This window comes from Oculina patagonica, unplaced genomic scaffold (assembly GCF_052425735.1).
Source record: "Oculina patagonica isolate OP01 unplaced genomic scaffold, crgOcupat unplaced738, whole genome shotgun sequence".
In the NCBI taxonomy this organism is placed as follows: domain Eukaryota; kingdom Metazoa; phylum Cnidaria; class Anthozoa; order Scleractinia; family Oculinidae; genus Oculina; species Oculina patagonica.
The window spans coordinates 1-9,292 of record NW_027558623.1 but is presented as its reverse complement, the minus strand read 5'-3'; the positions used below and the strand labels follow the sequence as shown (position 1 = coordinate 9,292).

The following is a 9,292-nucleotide window of genomic DNA, read 5'->3' as shown; positions in this document are numbered from 1 at the left end:
AGTTGCTCATGTACGCACGTACGATTGTTGATAGACTTTTTTAAGGGACACCGTCGTTGGCAAAGTGAGAATGCCAAAGATGGATACGTCAAAGATAATTTTGAATCTTTGGTTTCAGCATGTTTCGAAATCATTAGGAATTTAATAAGACCGAGCCCAGCAGGTCGGAGAGTACTATCCATAGGGCTAGGGTTTTTCCTCTGCGTTACCTCCACGAGCGAGGTGAGGTGTTTTTCATCCTATGGATGCTCGTTGGTACTTTCCTAGCTGTTTTTTTCTAGGTCTCTCTATTAATCAGGTTTTTCGTTATTTTAAAGATGTTGACTCCCTGTACATCTGCAGTCAGTGATAAACCGTGCAGCCTCCAGTGAGCACACAATAGCAATTAGAGTTGTGTTTATGGTTTTCGCTTTTTACTCAGGGAATTTCAGGGCGAGAGTGGTGATATCTAACAATAAAAACGGTTCCATTATATTAAAAATTGAGGTTGTCAGCTTTTAAACTTCATTTTTAACAGCTTTTAACCTCAATTTTTAACATATTTTATCGGCGAAATGTATATAAAAACGACCCCGCTAATGGCGTTTCTTAGCAACCTCATTTGCATAATCGGTTTGTAATATTCGCATAAGGCTGCATTCATTATGTATCCTACAGGGGGGGGGCAGAGGATTTTCGGGGGGGGGGGGTTCTCAAATTTTTAGAGCAAAAAAAGGGGGATATGAAAATTGTTAAATATCTACTGGGGGGATGCTTATTTTTTGTAAGATTCTGTCTAGCTTCTGTCTAGCTAGTGAAAAAAAAAAAGATAAATACAGCAGCTTAATTCTTTCAAGGATTGTAAGCAACAAGGGTACCTCTATTATTATGAGAGACTATAGTAGCTATTTGAAGTTTTCAAGTAGTGTGCCTGGCCTGTAGATGTAATGTTTCGATACAGCATAGAAAGTAAAACATCAAAAATGGAAACATTTAATGCAACCTCAGTCTAAGCAGTGTAACTTTATTGAATCAATGAATGCAAAAGAAAACAATGTAATTCAGTGCACAGTTTTATGAAATTGAACAACAAATGTGCACTTAAATCACGTCCACGTTTGAAAATATGAACAAGCTATACGTCGAAGAACTTAACAAATATTTAGACCGTCATAAACTTTCTCTCCTTGGGAAGAAAAATTATAAGATAAGGAGAATAATGGCACATGTCGCACTTGAGAGGAATGATGCTGAACGCCGGAAAATTAGGATGAAGAGGATGGCAACAGCAGAGATGAATCCGTGGATGAGTGTGATAGTGAGAGTGATGATGATGATGAGGTTGATGCTTTTGTCGACGAGAGTGACAGTCAATACTCCTGGTAGTACTCATACACGAGCTGGCAGGCTATCTATACCTAATTTGCGCTACTTAGACTGGCTGGCATAGGTATGACATAAACTGTCAAAACTCTCTCGATGTTGTTATTAAACATGTCTCTTGAAATCTCAAACATATATACCTTATTATAGGAAATTAACGATACTTGTTATTAAGGCGAATTTCAAAAATTTGAATTAATTTTATTGATGTTAACTTTTTTACTATAAGGATTTAACCAGAACCTTTCTTGAATTTGCGTTAATTTTATTGTAACGCGTAAATTTTGTTCGCGTTGTTAAAATGCTTCGTTATATTCCTATAATAAGGTAGTGTACTATTATACAGATATTTATTTTGATATTTCTTGTGAGGGAGGAGGGGGGGTATTCATTTTTCGGCTGATTGCATGGGGGGATTATGAAAATTTGTATGGACCTTGGGGGGGATATAAAAAAACGAGCCGCTGAAAAAAAAAATCCTCTGCCCCCCCCCTGTAGCATACATAATGAATGCAGCCTAAGCACAAAAAGTTGGAAGTCGCTATGGCAAAGGAAGATAAAAAGCGCAAGGTATTTCTATATTTCTATGCTTCCTAACATCGTTTTAGCAGGATTCAGGTGGAATTTAGAATGGTCCGAACTGGACTTGAGAAATATAGGCTGGCGAAGACACCATACTTTTGCATGTTTACAAAAGGCGTTTAACGGTTGCAAATATCTACATTTTCACGGACCTGTAAATCAAAACATATCAAAATTAAGTTGCGTTTGCATTTTTGAAGGACCAATAAACTTAGGAATAATAATAATATTTTGTTGCGTTTGGTGTTTTTTTTTTAACGGCGAGCGCGTATTGTCCACGCTCAAAATGAGGCTGGCTTTTGCAGTCTTGACTGTTGATACATTTTAACGTATTTCCAAAAAACCAATGTCGTTCAGTTTTCTTATACCCTAAGATAGTTCACTGGGCAAGGTTTGAGGGACAACTTTTTCCGACCCGTCGAGACCCGAAATGCGATGGACCGCTTTCACAGACATTGCTCCGAATTCGCACCCACTTTACTGGTCTGAACCGCTTAGCTGTTAGCTAGAAAGAGAAATCTTTTCAGCCTGGGACTCGAGCCTTCTGGGTGGCTATATCTGTGATAATTATTTCACTTTTACTGTGTGAATTTGACACGTTTGTAAAGTCACTCAAGGCTGTGTATAAGTTTGTCAATCCAAGGTGTATTAATTGTTAAATATAACGTGATGTTTTGTTACAATATTTTGCTGTTTTCTTTAAGGAATCTTTAGAAGAGAAGTATGTTAGTTCGAAAACGTATTGATTTACGAGTTTCCTGTTGATGTAAACCTTCAGGCGTTGTTTACCTTTAGAGAATGATAACAGCATTACTTTACGACAAGTGATAAAACTTGGATAATCGATATTTAGCCATTTGAGTAAACCGTAACAGCTATGATCACAAATTTTCTCGAAAAGAAAATATATTTGTAAATTTATTTGTAATTTTTATTCGTTATTTTTATATGACTTTTAAACTGAATTTTCTATTAATGACTGTTTTCAGCTGTATTTAATGATAAAAGAATTTTACCAAACATAATTATTTACGAATACGAAATGAGGAACTATAAGAGAAATGCTTTAATCCAATCCTTCATCTATAAACACTGCTGTCGCATTGTTACAACCGTACTTTAACCTGATCATAAGCTGGTGAGTAGAGTCAACTCTTTTCCAATATCACCCATTTCTTATTCTTTTTCTAGTTTTTTATTTTTTTATTTTGAGGCGATTAGTAGGCAAACAGTAGTTGATAAGAATTGAATATAAATTTAGAAAGAAATGGCTTTCAAGAAGGAAAGAAATGCAGTCTGGTTGAGTTTTTCTTTGGGTGAATAGAGAATACAAGAAGTGAGGTAACTAAAGGTACAAAACTACTTTACTATTAAGTAATTATCTACTTCAAAATTTGATTTTCAATCACCTTCTTATAAATCTTCTAAAAAGTATGAACAACAGTTTAAGCAAGGTTTCATGTTTAACTGAATCGTTGGCTCGCGACTTCACAAGTATAAAAAAAAAACGTTAAACGAAGTTTCATATTCAAAGCGTCGGTTGACATTTTCACAAGTATGAATAATAAGTTTAACGAGGCTTTATGTTTAAAGCGTGGGTTCGCGTCTTCATAAATATGAATAAAAGGTAAGTGAGGTTTCATGTTCAAAGCGTTGATTCGCGACTTCAAAAGTATGAATAATATGTTAAGCGAGAATTCATGTTCAAAGAGTTGGTTCGCGACTTCAAAAGAATGAATAATATGTTAAGCGAGAATTCATGTACTGTTCAAAGCGTTGGTTCGCGTCTTCCCAAGTTTGATCAATAAGTTAAAGGGACTATGTCATGGATTTTACCAGATTTATGAACCGCCAAAATTTATATTTGTGTCACAAGAAACCTAAAAATAATAGTCCATTTTTATTAAAAATTGCTATATTAGAGCACTGAAACTGTTAACTAGCTGCTGTTGTGCTACTGGGGTTAAAACTGTTTTAATTCTTGACGATGAAAATTCAGGTGGAATTTAGAATGGTCTGAACTGGACTTGAGAAATATAGGCTGGCGAAGACACCATACTTTTGCATGTTTACAAAAGGCGATTTAACGGTTGCAAATATCTACATTTTCACGGACCTGTAAATCAAAACATATCAAAATTAACATGCGTTTGCATTTTTGAAGGACCAATAAACTTAGGAATAATAATAATATTTTGTTGCGTTTGGTGTTTTTTTTTAACGGCGAGCGCCTATTATCCACGCTCAAAATGAGGCTGGCTTTTGCAGTCTTGACTGTTGATACATTTTAACGTATTTCCAAAAAACCAATGTCGTTCAGTTTTCTTATACCCTAAGATAGTTCACTGGGCAAGGTTTGAGGGACAACTTTTTCCGACCCGTCGAGACCCGAAATGCGATGGACCGCTTTCACAGACGTTGCTCCGAATTCGCACCCACTTTACTGGTCTGAACCGCTTAGCTGTTAGCTAGAAAGAGAAAGCTTTTCAGCCTGGGACTCGAGCCTACTGGGTGGCTATATCTGTGATAATGATTTCACTTTTACTGTGTGAATTTGACACGTTTGTAAAGTCACTCAAGGCTGTGTATAACAAGTTTGTCAATCCAAGGTGTATTAATTGTTAAATATAACGTGATGTTTTGTTACAATATTTTGCTGTTTTCTTTAGGGAATCTTTAGAAGAGAAGTATGTTAGTTCGAAAACGTATTGATTTACGAGTTTCCTGTTGATGTAAACCTTCAGGCGTTGTTTACCTTTAGAGAATGATAACAGCATTACTTTACGACAAGTGATAAAACTTGGATAATCGATATTTAGCCATTTGAGTAAACCGTAACAGCTATGATCACAAATTTTCTCGAAAAGAAAATATATTTGTAAATTTATTTGTAATTTTTATTCGTTATTTTTATATGACTTTTAAACTGAATATTCTATTAATGACTGTTTTCAGCTGTATTTAATGATAAAAGAATTTTACCAAATATAATTATTTACGAATACGAAATGAGGAACTATAGGAGAAATGTTTTAATTTAATCCTTCATCTATTAACACTGCTGTCGCATTGTTACAACTGTACTTTAACCTGATCATAAGCTGGTGAGTAGAGTCAACTCTTTTCCAATATCACCCATTTCTTATTCTTTTTCTAGTTTTTTATTTTTTTATTTTGAGGCGATTAGTAGGCAAACAGTAGTTGATAAGAATTGAATATAAATTTAGAAAGAAATGGCTTTCAAGAAGGAAAGAAATGCAGTCTGGTTGAGTTTTTCTTTGGGTGAATAGAGAATACAAGAAGTGAGGTAACTAAAGGTACAAAACTACTTTACTATTAAGTAATTATCTACTTCAAAATTTGATTTTCAATCACCTTCTTATAAATCTTCTAAAAAGTATGAACAACAGTTTAAGCAAGGTTTCATGTTTAACTGAATCGTTGGCTCGCGACTTCACAAGTATAAAAAAAACGTTAAACGAAGTTTCATATTTAAAGCGTTGGTTCACATTTTCACAAGTATGAATAATAAGTTAAACGAGGCTTTATGTTTAAAGCGTGGGTTCGCGTCTTCATAAATATGAATAAAAGGTAAGCGAGGTTTCATGTTCAAAGCGTTGATTCGCGACTTCAAAAAGTATGAATAATATGTTAAGCGAAAATTCATGTTCAAAGAGTTGGTTCGCGTCTTCCCAAGTATGATCAATAAGTTAAAGGGACTATGTCATGGATTTTACCAGATTTATGAACCGCCCAAATTTATATTTGTGTCACAAGAAACCTAAAAATAATAGTCCATTTTTATTAAAAATTGCTACATTAGAGCACTGAGACTGTTAACGAGCTGCTCTTGTGCTGCTGAAGTTAAAACTGTTTTAATTCTTGACCGATGAAAATTTCTCCTAAAGAAAAAAGCTGAAGACTGCTCGTTGTCGTTAATCAGTCCTAAAGAAGGCTAGTTATGTAAACTTGCCGAAAGGTCGATTTTGAAATCAATTTTAACCTTCGAAAAATTCCCGAAGTTCCAAAGATACAGTTAGATTTCTTTCCATTGTGTGTTTCTTTTCGACAAGTGAAACCGTAGACATTCAGGACACGTAAATTTTTATTGAAACAAATAAACAGAGTTCATCAAATTCCGAGCTTAAATAAAGTGATCCGAATATATATTCCATGTTATAGCTCTACGGTTTATTTTGTAGCTAAGGAACCATGATATTCTTGTAATTTCTTTCAGCCTTACCGCCTGCATACAAATCTGACTTTATCTTCGCTGAAATGAAGACCACATGTTTTGTCTTGACCGTTTTCATTTTGACCATGTGTGATGGTAAATGGTATTGGTGTTTCTTTACTCATTTTAAAAACAAAAACGTTTTACTTTGATGGTGAATATCTATGCATCTGTGTGATTAACCCCCCCGGGGGTACTCCCATAAATGTCGGATAGGGGTGTGCCGCGAAGGTTCTTAAACCCTGACCCTGTTGATAAAGAAAGCGAAAATTGATACCCTTTTTAAGGCCCAAAACTGAAAAATAACACCGTATTCAAGGGGAGGAGAAGCTTTCCGTGACGACCGCAAATAACGGCCAACCACGCTTGGCAAAATACAAATCTTTATAAAATCGGTTTACTAAGATCCCTGTTTTTCGTTTAGCTGGGCGTTTATTTTAGCTGATAGAATTTAGGTTTCCTGTCTAAGGATCACACCGGGAACACAATGCCAAAAGGGGCAAAAATGATACCCTATTTAAGGACTGAGAACCTCTAAAACCATACCCTATCCCGCGGCATATACCTATATAGCCCAAATATGGGAGTCCCCCCCCCGGGGGATTAACCTTGAGCATGTATACGGCAGCTGGTCTCCTAAAAATATATTGGTATATAGTATATTTTGGGGTGGTTGTTTACGGTTAAAGAGCTACAGTAGAACCCCGGTAACTCGAACTCCGATAACTCAAACTTTTCCGCTAACTCGAACTTACTTCCATTTCCCTTGGATTTGACCTCAATTTCGAGTCATTTTACTCGGTTTACTCAGACTCGGATAACTCGAATTTCCCGCTAACTCGAATTAAATTTCGTTTCCCTTGATGAAATGTGTTATCTGGATTTTAACACCTATCGCAGAAAAGATCACGTACAGTGAAACCCAGCCTTACGGCCACCTCGTTAATACGGCCACCTCATTATTACGGTCACTTCTTTTTGTCCCGGCGAGAAACGCCCATACATTTTCTTAAAATAAAACCCCGTTAATGCGGCCACCTCGTTAATACGGCCAACGGCCACATTCTGAAATCACAACCTGTATAATCCTTTATAATTTTACTCCGTTAATACGGCCACTCGAACCAAATACCCATTTTCCAATCCAGTTATGTTCATTTTTCTATCATATTGTATATGTGCTGATTGAATCTTCATTGGTTTATAATTATTGTATATCTGCAGTCGGAATGTTTATTAAAGAACAGTTGTTTGTTGTTACGTCACTTTTAGTAGACAAGTCATGAAATTTGACCCTACCCCCCGTTAATACGGCCACCCCGTTAATACGGCCAAATTTCCATGGCCCGTTGGTGGCCGTATTAACGAGGTTCCACTGTGTGACACAGTCATTTCCTAATCTTTTGAGTCATACATACATTCACAGTACTGTTTTATCATATTAATTAAGAATGCATAATCGTGTTACAGTTTTTGACGAGATAAGTTTGATTTGTACTGTATTATGTACCTTAGTGCTGAAAAATCCAATTCTTAACGTGCAAATTGAATATCCAGTCGACCCCGATAACTCGAAACCCCGCTTACTCGAATTATTTTTCGTTTCCCTTCAGAGTTCGAGTTACCGGGGTTCTACTGTATGTGCTTTACTGGTTTATCCTGCCACCTAAAATCAGTTCTTGCAACAACAAAAAACACGAATTGATATGAACGCCACATTACCTTGTGGCCATGTTACCTAAAATAACTGATAATAATTAACGGATACCGCGGGGCCGGGGTCCCGGGGAACGGGTATGGGGTGCCGGGATGACGGGGTCTATGGAAAACACGGGATCCCCGGGACTAGAAGACACGAGGTCTGTTCAAAATACGGTGTCCGTTGTTTTAAGTAAAAAAAAAAAACATAATTTTGCTTTTGAAATGATCAGTCCAATATATATTTGTTTGTTCAAAATGTGTTGTAAACTAATTCAAGGTCCATTGATTATCAAAGCACGATGTTCGTGAAACGAAAAAAAGAACAGTTTATTTTATCAGACTTACTAATATAAGAAAACTTTGGCCTGATGCATGATGGCCTGATGCCGTATAATCGAAGCGAAATATAAACGTAACTGTACAATTTCTTTTCCTATCATCAGCTGTCAGTGGCAACATTCTGAACAATCAAGACAACAATCAGTGGTACAAAGATGGCGTCAAACTGATCCGAGACAACCTTAGAGTGAGACCGAACAGGAAAACTGCTAAAAACGCTATTGTCTTCGTCGGCGATGGAATGGGCATCTCAACCATCACTGCTGCTCGCATCTTGGATGGACAGATGAAAGGCCAATCAGGCGAGGAGAATGTGTTGAGCTGGGAGGAATTTCCTTGGTCAGGCCAGGCGAAAACGTACAGTGTCGATCAACAAGGTGCAGATTCGGCCGCTTCGGCGACGGCCTTTCTGAATGGAATCAAGACTAACGATGGTAGGTGTTGAATTGATTAACAATACTACTTAGCAATCTTGTCTCAAATTCGATTGGTGAGAATCTAACCGAGCACTGTTGAACTGCAATTTTACATTTCTTAAGTTGTTTTTCGTTAGCTCCGGCGGTCTGGGCGGGAATTTAAACGTGTAGACATATGCAGTCCTCCTGTTTCTCTTGTTTGTTTTTTATGGTCTCCGGAACAGAGGCACTGCACGAATATTTGTAGTGCTACGTAATCGGTAAAAAATGCGCTAGCTTTAATCTCTGGTGACCCTCTTAATATCTGATAGGAAGCATACATGAACGACATACTGTCAGACGGGACGACAGAGGGTGCTATTTAACAATTAGACTACGAGCCCGAGTTTTCTATGAGCAAATAGTCAACGAGGCGCAGCCGAGTTGACTATCGCTCATGGAAAACGAGGGCGAGTAGTCTAATTGTTTTAGTAGAAACTCTAAAGGATTGCAGTGCAAAACCTACAATATTGTGCACTTTGAAGACAAAAATCAATAAAATTTACCGCTTAAAGAGCTACTCGCGCGCGCGACTGTTTTCTATCGGCGAATAGAAATCAGTGGGAGAACCAATCAGATTCGCGGATTTCCAATAGAACACAGCTGAGTTTCTACTAAA

At 36.9% G+C, this 9,292-nt stretch overlaps 1 pseudogene across 1 annotated transcript; it reads left to right on the top strand.

Annotated features, from left to right (window-relative positions):
- Nucleotides 1-4,955: 4,955 nt before the first annotated feature.
- LOC144641184 (alkaline phosphatase, tissue-nonspecific isozyme pseudogene) lies at nucleotides 4,956-8,652 on the top strand (annotated as a pseudogene). The gene is made up of 3 exons (XR_013568516.1): nucleotides 4,956-5,251; nucleotides 6,182-6,274; nucleotides 8,323-8,652. The product of XR_013568516.1 is annotated as an alkaline phosphatase, tissue-nonspecific isozyme pseudogene (transcript).
- Nucleotides 8,653-9,292: the final 640 nt, after the last annotated feature.